Genomic DNA, 9,450 nt, shown 5'->3' on the forward strand with positions numbered 1-9,450 from the left:
AGCCATTTTGCTTTTTTGCATTTCTTTTCAATGGGAATGGTCTTGATCCCTGTCTCCTGTACAATGTCATGAATCTCATTCCATAGTTCATCAGGCACTCTATCTATCAGATCTAGGCCCTTAAATCTATTTCTCACTTCCACTGTATAATCATAAGGGATTTGATTTAGGTCATACCTGAATGGTCTAGTGGTTTTCCCTACTTTCTTCAATTTAAGTCTGAATTTGGCAATCAGGAGTTCATGGTCTGAGCCATAGTCAGTTCCTGGTCTTGTTTTTGCTGACTGTATAGAGCTTCCTCATCTTTGGCTACAAAGAATATAATCAATCTGATTTCGGTGTTGACCATCTGGTGATGTCCATGTATAGAGTCTTCTCTTGTGTTATTGGAAGAGGGTGTTTGTTATGACCAGTGCATTTTCTTGGCAAAACTCTATTAGTCTTTGCCCTGTTTCATTCTGTATTCCAAGGCCAAATTTTCCTGTTACTCCAGGTGTTTCTTGACTTCCTACTTTTGCATTCCAGTCCCCTATAATGAAAAGGACATCCTTTTTGGGTGTTAGTTCTAAAAGGTCTTGTAGGTCTTCATAGAACCATTCAACTTCAGCTTCTTCAGTGTTACTGGTTGGGGCATAGACTTGGATTACTCTGATATTGAATGGTTTGCCTTGGAAACGAACAGAGATCATTCTGTTGTTTTTGAGATTGCATCCAAGTACTGCATTTTGGACTCTTTTGTTGACCATGATGGCTACTCCATTTCTTCTGAGGGATTCCTGTCCGTAGTAGTAGATATAATGGTCATCTGAGTTAAATTCACCCATTCCAGTCCATTTCAGTTAGCTGATTCCTAGAATGTCGACATTCACTGTTGCCATCTTGTTTGACCACTTCCAATTTGCCTTGATTCACGGACCTGACATTCCAGGTTCCTATGCAATATTGCTCTTTACAGCATCGGACCTTGCTTCTATCCCCAGTCACATCCACAGCTGGATATTCTTTTTGCTTTGGCTCCATCCCTTCATTCTTTCTGGAGTTATTTCTCCACTGATATCCAGTAGTATATTGGGCACCTACTGACCTGGGGAATTCCTCTTTCAGTATCCTATCATTTTGCCTTTTCGTACTGTTCATGGGGTTCTCAAGCCAAGAATACTGAAGTGGTTTGCCATTCCCTTCTCCAGTCTGTCAGATCTCTCCACCATGACCCGCCCATCTTGGGTTGCCCCACGGGCATGGCTTAGTTTCATTGAGTTAGCCAAGGCTGTGGTCCTCATGTGATAAGATTGACTGGTTTTCTGTGAGTATGGTTTCAGTGCATTTGCCCTCTGCTGCCCTCTTGCAACACCTACCATCTTACTTGGGTTTCTCTTACCTTGGGCGTGGGGTATCTCTTCACGGCTGCTCCAGCAAAGTGCAGCCACTGCTCCTTACCTTGGACGAGGTGTATCTCCTCACCGCCGCCCTTCCTGACCTTCAATGTGGGATAGCTCCTCTAGGCCCTCCTGCACAAAATATACAAGCAGACAAACCCCACATCCAGGAACACTGGATCTGATTCCACAGTTATTTAGAAATCATTATCCATTTTTATTAATGATTCAGGTATAGTTTTATTATATGATCTTCCCTGGTATGTTTCATTCTTTAATTTGGCATTAATTATTAGTTTAATTTTAAGTAAATTTTAATTTTAAAGTGAAAAAAATATTTCTAATAAGATTAGGTAAATGATAATGCATCTGCATGGTAAATACTGTATTAAAGAATATTGTTTGAATTGTATCAATATGTCTGTTTCACTAATAAAGTGCTATAAATTTAGATGTATTCAAAATAAAGGCATAAGTGTCTCACTAAACTGATTATTATTCAACATTTCAGCAGGCTTTCTTAATCTTTCCACACCTCTTATCTCAGTGAATAACTGAATACTTGGCTTTGTAGGATTCTTTGGAGACTGAAGAAAGGAGTGATTTTTTTTTTTTTTCCTTTAAGACATTGATTCCAGTGTGTGTGGTGAGCTTCTATGTCTGTGTGTCTCTGTGACTATTTGAATATGCTGCACAATATGAAGCTGGGAATTTTTGCTAAGGGAAAGCATGTAGCTATCCATCACGGGGTGGGGAATGGGGGTAGTCACTTACAGAGTGCTTCTGCTTTCTGGAATTAAGTTGCCAAATGTGGAAAGTTACTGAGTAAAGGTAATGAGGTCATTCATATGATACGATAACTGTATAACTACAGCTCTGTGCAAAGGATATATAGACATACATGCATATACACAAACATATGAAGATTTTACTCTCTCAAAAATACTCTGTATGTAAATATACACATACATATATATATAGTAAAAGATACATATAGATATATGATAAAGTTTAGGTCATTAAAATATGTTAGGGTAAAGATTTTTAGAAAAGTCAAACTCAAATTCAGTGTATGCAACTATGATTTCAAGCAGTAATGGAGAATTTCTGCTGGTCTAAAAAGTTATTTACATGAATATTTAAATACATGGTGGTGAGTGTTAAGTCCTTATGGTATTAGGAGTTTATCACTTAAACTTTTAAGTGGAATCACAGCAATTTGTTTTAAAAGTCAATATATAGAATTCCTTTATAATTGTTGAAACAAGATGAACAATTTTATATTTCATCTTAAAAATATGAGTATATCTGTCGCTTTTAAAATTATTTTAGGAAGTAATTGAGTAAAGAAATTGAAAAATAGTGTTGAAATATATAAGTTGAAAAGGAATGAAATAAGTCATAGCATGATAAGAAAAGACTGGACTGATGTATTTCATATTTGGAGAGAGGATTCAATAAGGCACGATAATTGACTGCCTGAAGCATGTGTTAAATATCAAGAAAGAAGGTGTTAAATATCACGGTAGCTTTAAAGTCTGAATATCAAGAATACTGGAAGATTTTAAGTGTCAGAAGATAGTTTTAAACTTTTCTTGGTTTCCATTTGGCAGAATTCACCTAAAAAGATTCAGGGACATGAGTCAGTTAGGTCTTCCAAACTATTTAACCATTTATCTAGTCAGGTTAATTGAAGCACTAAGATAACTCAGCAGTTAAAATTTGTTATTATAATTAAGGAAAATAAACACATTACCTTCATCAACTGAAATTATAGTCTGAATCATCTAAACTTTTAATCCACAAGAGTCTACTATCTCAATATTTTCCTTAATCTATTGTTACTGTTTTATTTGGTTTAAATTGAAAATTTTGTAAGATCATAAAAGCTCCTCACCATCACTCCTTCTAGCGCCTCAGCTTTTATATTCAAATTTTCCATTTTAATATTTTGCATGTGGCTATTAGTACAGTTCTAACTAAAACTATACACACTTGTGTACGCATACACACACACTCATACACATATCTATTTAAAGTCAGCTTCAGCAAATAACTTGATATATACTTAAGTTTTCTAAATATATTATGTGAAAGTAAACATTATGAATAAAACTTGATTCTGCATGTATGCTGTTCACTGACAAGTAGAAAGGATAGATCCAAAATATAATTCAATAGTAGAGTAATATGAAAAAATATTGAATAAATTTCAACATACAGAGGCAAAATGATCCTGGAGTACTAGAAATATGTGAATGAGCCTTCAAAAGCAAGGTGAACACTGAGGGAAGCTAAAGGAAATATAAAGTCAATCCAATCAAATCAACTAAATCAAATCATATAAAGTAAAATAAAATGAAATAATAGATACATGTGAAGAACTTAATGACTTTGAGGGGTTTAAGACTGCAGTGGAAGAAGTAACTGCAGATGTGGTAGAAATAAGCAAGATAACTAGAATTAGCAGTGGAGCCTGAAGATGTGACTGAATTGCTGCAATCTCAAGGCAAAATTTTCATGGATGAGGAGCTGCTTCTTATGGATAAACAAGGAAAGTAGTTTCTTGAGATGGAATCTACTCCTAGTGAAGATGCTGTGAAGATTGTTCAAATGACATTTAGAAGGTTTTGTTGTTCAGTCGCTCAGTTGTGTCTGACTTTTGACCCTATGGACTGCAACACGCCAGGCTTCCCTGTCCTTCACCATCTCCTGAAGCTCACTCAAACTCATGTTCATTGAATCAATGATGCCATCCAAAAATCTCATCCTCTGTCATCCCCTTCTCTCCACCTTCAATCTTTCCCAGCATCAAGGTTTTTTCCAGTGAGTTGGCTCTTCACATCAGGTGGCCAAAGTATTGGAGCTTCAACTTTACCATAAATGACTATTCAAGATTGATTTCCTTTAGGATTAACTGGTCTGAACTTCTTGCAGTCCAAGGGCCTCTCAAGAGTCTTCTCCAACACCATAGTTCAAAAGCAGCAATTCTTTGGTGCTCAGCCTTCTTTATGGCCCAACTCACATCCATACATGACTACTGGAAATACCGTAGCTTTGACTAGATGGCCCTTTGTTGGCAAAGTGATGTCTCTGCTTTTTAATACACTATCTAGGTTTGTCATAGCTTTTCTTCTGATTTAGAATATGACAGAAACTTAGTCAATAAAGCAGCAGAGCTTGAGAGGATTGACTCTAGTTGTGAAAGAAGTTCTTCTCTGGGTCAGATGCTATTAAACTACATTGCATGCCACAGAGAAACCTTTGGTAAAAGGAAGTGTCAATAAATGCAGCACATATGATTGTTGTCTTATTTGGAGAAATTTCCATAGCCACCTCAACCTTCAGCAACCACCACCCAGATCAGTCTGCAGCCACCGATATCCAAGTAAGACCTTCCACTTTAAATTAAGTACTTTGTTCTTTTAGACATAGTGTTTTGACACAATTAATATAATACAGTATTTTGTCAATATTACTTTTATATGCACTAAGAAGCCAAACAACATTCAAGTGACTTTTTTATTAAAATACTCTATTCCAGTGATTGGAACCAAACCCACAATATCTCGGAGGTATTTCTGTTTCCAACCCCAATCTAATCTAGCCAGCCTGTCTCACCTGAGGAGGGAAAAAAATACTCAGAAATACTTGTGAGGTTCACAGTCCAGAGGAATAAAATCACTAAAATTGAGACCTAATCATAGGAGCACAGAATGCTTGCCCTTCTTCACTGCTGAAGACTATAGCACTAAAGGCCTATTTCCAACAATTCTTTTTATCTAATCTAACCAATCCAATGAAAATAAAATCAAATCAAATCAGTCCCATCAAATGATTTTATCATTTTGTGATGGAAATTCAGCATTTATAATTACAAATGAAAGAGTAGACTAGTGTTTCTGAAACACCACTCAACTAGCAGTATGAAGACTGCATTGCCAGGGTACTAAGGACAAAAATGAAAGCATACATTTTAGGTATTCATACTAATATAATTTCAATCCCTTTAGTTGTCAGCAATTAATAATTTGTTCAAAAAATAATTTGTTCAATTTTATTACCACAAGGAATATCAAATTGCATATTAGAAGAAAATAAATGTACTCTATCATATACTTCTGATAAGCCTGATGTTAATGTCATGCATTTAAGTATGGATTTTATAAATTAAGAAAAAAAGCCAATTGATTGAGGGAAGTAGAAGGTTTTGAAATGATTTTCTGAAAATGTTCAAACTCACTTGGGAATTTTACTTATTGTTCTTTTAAAAGCTACTACTTTACTGGAGCCTGCATTATGCTCAAGGAAACCACAACAGCAATAATGATGACATGGTAAATTGTCTGTAGTGGATTCCTATACATTTTAATGACTTGTAGAACAAGATTAAGCTATATAGTTAAGAATAATCAGAAAGCATGTATACATGTGACATCCTTTATTGTCTTATTTCATATTATTAGATGTTGATACATTGTGGGTTAATAAAAAACCTATTTAAGACAATGGTATTAAAAAGAAACCTATAATTATAGCAAGGAGAACAAGTCCTTAAAGCAGAAGCAATAGGTGAATCTAAAGTATTCATAAAGAAAAAAAAAATAAATTGGGGAATTTTTGAACACTTGAGATTCTGTGCCATGCACCTAAAATATTAGGACATACAAAACTCTTGCATAATTTCACCATGGTTTGACTTTTTGCACAGCTGGATTTAGTTTATGGCTTTAGCAACATGGATTCTCATCAACACAGTCTACATTTGATTTCAAGATTTTGTGTTAAAAGCACTGGAAAAGATTTGAACAATTGGGGAATATTTCCTTGAAATGTAGATTTTGTCAGGAAGGATTACCATAAATAGCCTTTGATATTTTCATTTAGAAAAACTTTCAATATATAAATATCTAAATATTCAGAAAGCCAGGGATATAAAAGTCATGATGCTTGTATGATCTGTCAGGCTGCCTTTTAAGGGAAACTGTTGTTCAGTATCCTTAAAGTTTAACACTATAATTAATCTACAAACGTGTTAATAGGGTTTGGATTCACGGACCTTAATTGAATGTGTAAAATAATGAGAAAAATTTCCAGAGCATTCCCAATGGTATATGTTGAAAGCTAAGTTAGAGTGGATCAGTTCAGTTCAGTTCAGTCACTCAGTCGTGTCCGACTGTTTGCAACCCCATGAATTGCAGCACACCAGGCCTCCCTATCCATCACCAACTCCCGGAGTTCACTCAGACTCATGTCCATAGAGTCAGTGATGCCATCCAGCCATCTCATCCTCTGTCATCCCCTTCTCTTCCTGCCCCCAACCCCTCGCAGCATCAGTGTCTTTTCCAGTGAGTCAAATCTTCACATGAGGTGGCCAAAGTACTGGAGTTTCAGCTTTAGCATCATTCCTTCCAAAGAAATCCCAGGGCTGATCCCCTTCAGAATGGACTGGTTGGATCTCCTTGCAGTCCAAGGGACTCTCAAGAGTCTTCTCCAACACCACAGTTCAAAAGCATCAATTCTTCGGTGCTCAGCCTTCTTCACAGTCCAACTCTCACGTCTATACATGACCACTGGAAAAACCATAGCCTTGACTAGATGGACCTTTGTTGGCAAAGTAATGTCTCCGCTTTTGAATACGCTAATTAGGTTGGTCATAACCTTCCTTCCAAGGAGTAAGCATCTTTTAATTTCATGGCTGCAGTCACCATCTGCAGTGATTTTGGAGCCCCCCCAAAATAAGTCTGACATTGTTTCCACTGTTTTCACATCTATTTCACATGAAGTGATGGGACCAGATGCCATGATCTTCATTTTCTGAATGCTGAGTTTTAAGGCAACCTTTTCACTCTCCTCTTTCACCTTCATCAAGAGGTTTTTTAGTTCCTCTTCACTTTCTGCCATAGGGGTGGTGTCATCTGCATATCTGAGGTTATTGATATTTCTCCTGGCAATCTTGATCCCAGCTTGTGCTTCTTCCAGCCCAGCATTTCTCATGATGTATGCTGCATATAAGTTAAATAAGCAGGGTTACAATATATAGCCTTGACCTACTCCTTTTCCTATTTGGAACCAGTCTGTTGTTCCATGTCCATTCTAACTGTTGCTTCCTGATCGGCATACAAATTTCTCAAAAGGCAGATCAGGTGGTCTGGTATTCCCATCTCTTTCAGAATTTTCCACAGTTTATTGTGATCCACACAGTCAAAGGCTTTGGCATAGTCAATAAAGCAGAAATAGATGTTTTTCTGGAACTCCCTTGCTTTTTCGATGATCCAGTGGATGTTGGCAATTTGGGTTCTGGTTCCTCTGCCTTTTCTAAAACTAGCTTGAACATCAGGAAGTTCACAGTTCACGTATTGCTGAAGCCTGGCTTGGAGAATTTTGAGCATTACTTTACTAGTGTGTGAGATGAGTGCAATTGTGCAGTAGTTTGAGCATTCTTTGGCATTGCCTTTCTTTGGGATTGAAATGAAAACTGACCTTTTCCAGTCCTGTGGCCACTGCTGAGTTTTCCAAATGTGCTGGCATATTGAGTGCAGCACTTTCACATAATCATCTTTCAGGATTTGAAATAGCTCAATGGAACTCCATCACCTCCACTAGCTTTGTTTGTACTGATGCTTTCTAAGGCCCACTTGACTTCACACTCCAGGATGTTGGCTCTAGGTCAGTGATCACACCATCGTGATTATCTGGGTCGTGAAGATCTTTTTTGTACAGTTCTTCTGTGTATTCTTGCCACCTTTTCTTAATATCTTCTGCTTCTCTTAGGTCCATACCATTCTGTCTTTTATTGAGCCCATCTTTGTATGAAATATTTCTTTAGTATCTCTGATTTTCCTGAAGAGATCTATATTAAAATGTATATACTGGGGGAGGAGCTTAGATGGTGGAGGAGTAGGACGGGGAGAACACTTTCTCCCCCACAAATTCATCAAAAGAACATTTAAACGCTGAGTAAATTCCACAAAACAACTTCTGAGTGCCAGCAGAGGACATCAGGCACCCAGAAAAGCAACCCATGTCTTCGAAAGGAGATGTTTTATCAATGGTGCTGTATAGAAGGAGAAGTTTTGAAACTACTGTAAAAATAAGACCAATAACCAGAAGCAGGAGGCTTAAGTCCAAATCCTGACTCCAGGGAACTCCTGACTCCAGGGAACATTAATTGACAGAAGCTCATCAAATGCCTCCATACCTACACTGAAACCCAGCACCACACAAGGGCCAACAAGTTCCAGGGCAAGACATACCAAGCAAATTCTCCAGCAACAAAAGAACACAGCCCTGAGCTCCAAGATACAGGCTACCCAAAGTCACCCCAAAACCATAGACATCTCACAACTCATTACTGGACACTTCATTGCACTCCAGAGAGAAGAAATACAGCTCCACCCACCAGAACACCGACACAAGCTTCCCTAACCAAGAAACCTTGACAAGCCACCTGTACAAACCCACACACAGCGAGGAAATTCCACAACAAAGAGAACTCCACAAACTGCCAGAATACAGAACGGACACCCCAAACTCAGCAATTTAAACAAGATAAAGAGACAGAGGAATACCCAGCAGGTAAAGGAACAGGATAAATGCCCACCAAATCAAACAAAAGAGGAAGAGATAGGGAATCTACCTGATAAAGAATTCCAAATAATGATAGTGAAATTGATCCAAAATCCTGAAATCAAAATGGAATCACAGATTAATAGCCTGGAGACAAGGATTGAGAAGATGCAAGAAAGGTTTAACAAGGACCTAGAAGAAATAAAAAAGAGTCAATATATAATGAATAATGCAATAAATGAGATCAAAAACACTCTGGAGGCAACAAATAGTAGAATAACAGAGGCAGAAGATAGGATTAGTGAATTAGAGGATAGAATGGCAGAAATAAATGAATCAGAGAGGAAAAAAGAAAAACGAATTAAAAGAAATGAGGACAACTGTGGTGCTGGAAAATACTCTTGCGAGTCCCTTGGACTGCAAGGAGATCCAACCAGTCCATCCTAAAGGAGACCAGTCCTGGGTGTTCATTGGAAGGACTGATGCTGAGGCTGAAGCTCCAATG

This window comes from Bison bison, unplaced genomic scaffold (genome assembly GCF_000754665.1).
Source record: "Bison bison bison isolate TAMUID 2011002044 unplaced genomic scaffold, Bison_UMD1.0 scf7180017864535, whole genome shotgun sequence".
NCBI lineage: Eukaryota > Metazoa > Chordata > Mammalia > Artiodactyla > Bovidae > Bison > Bison bison.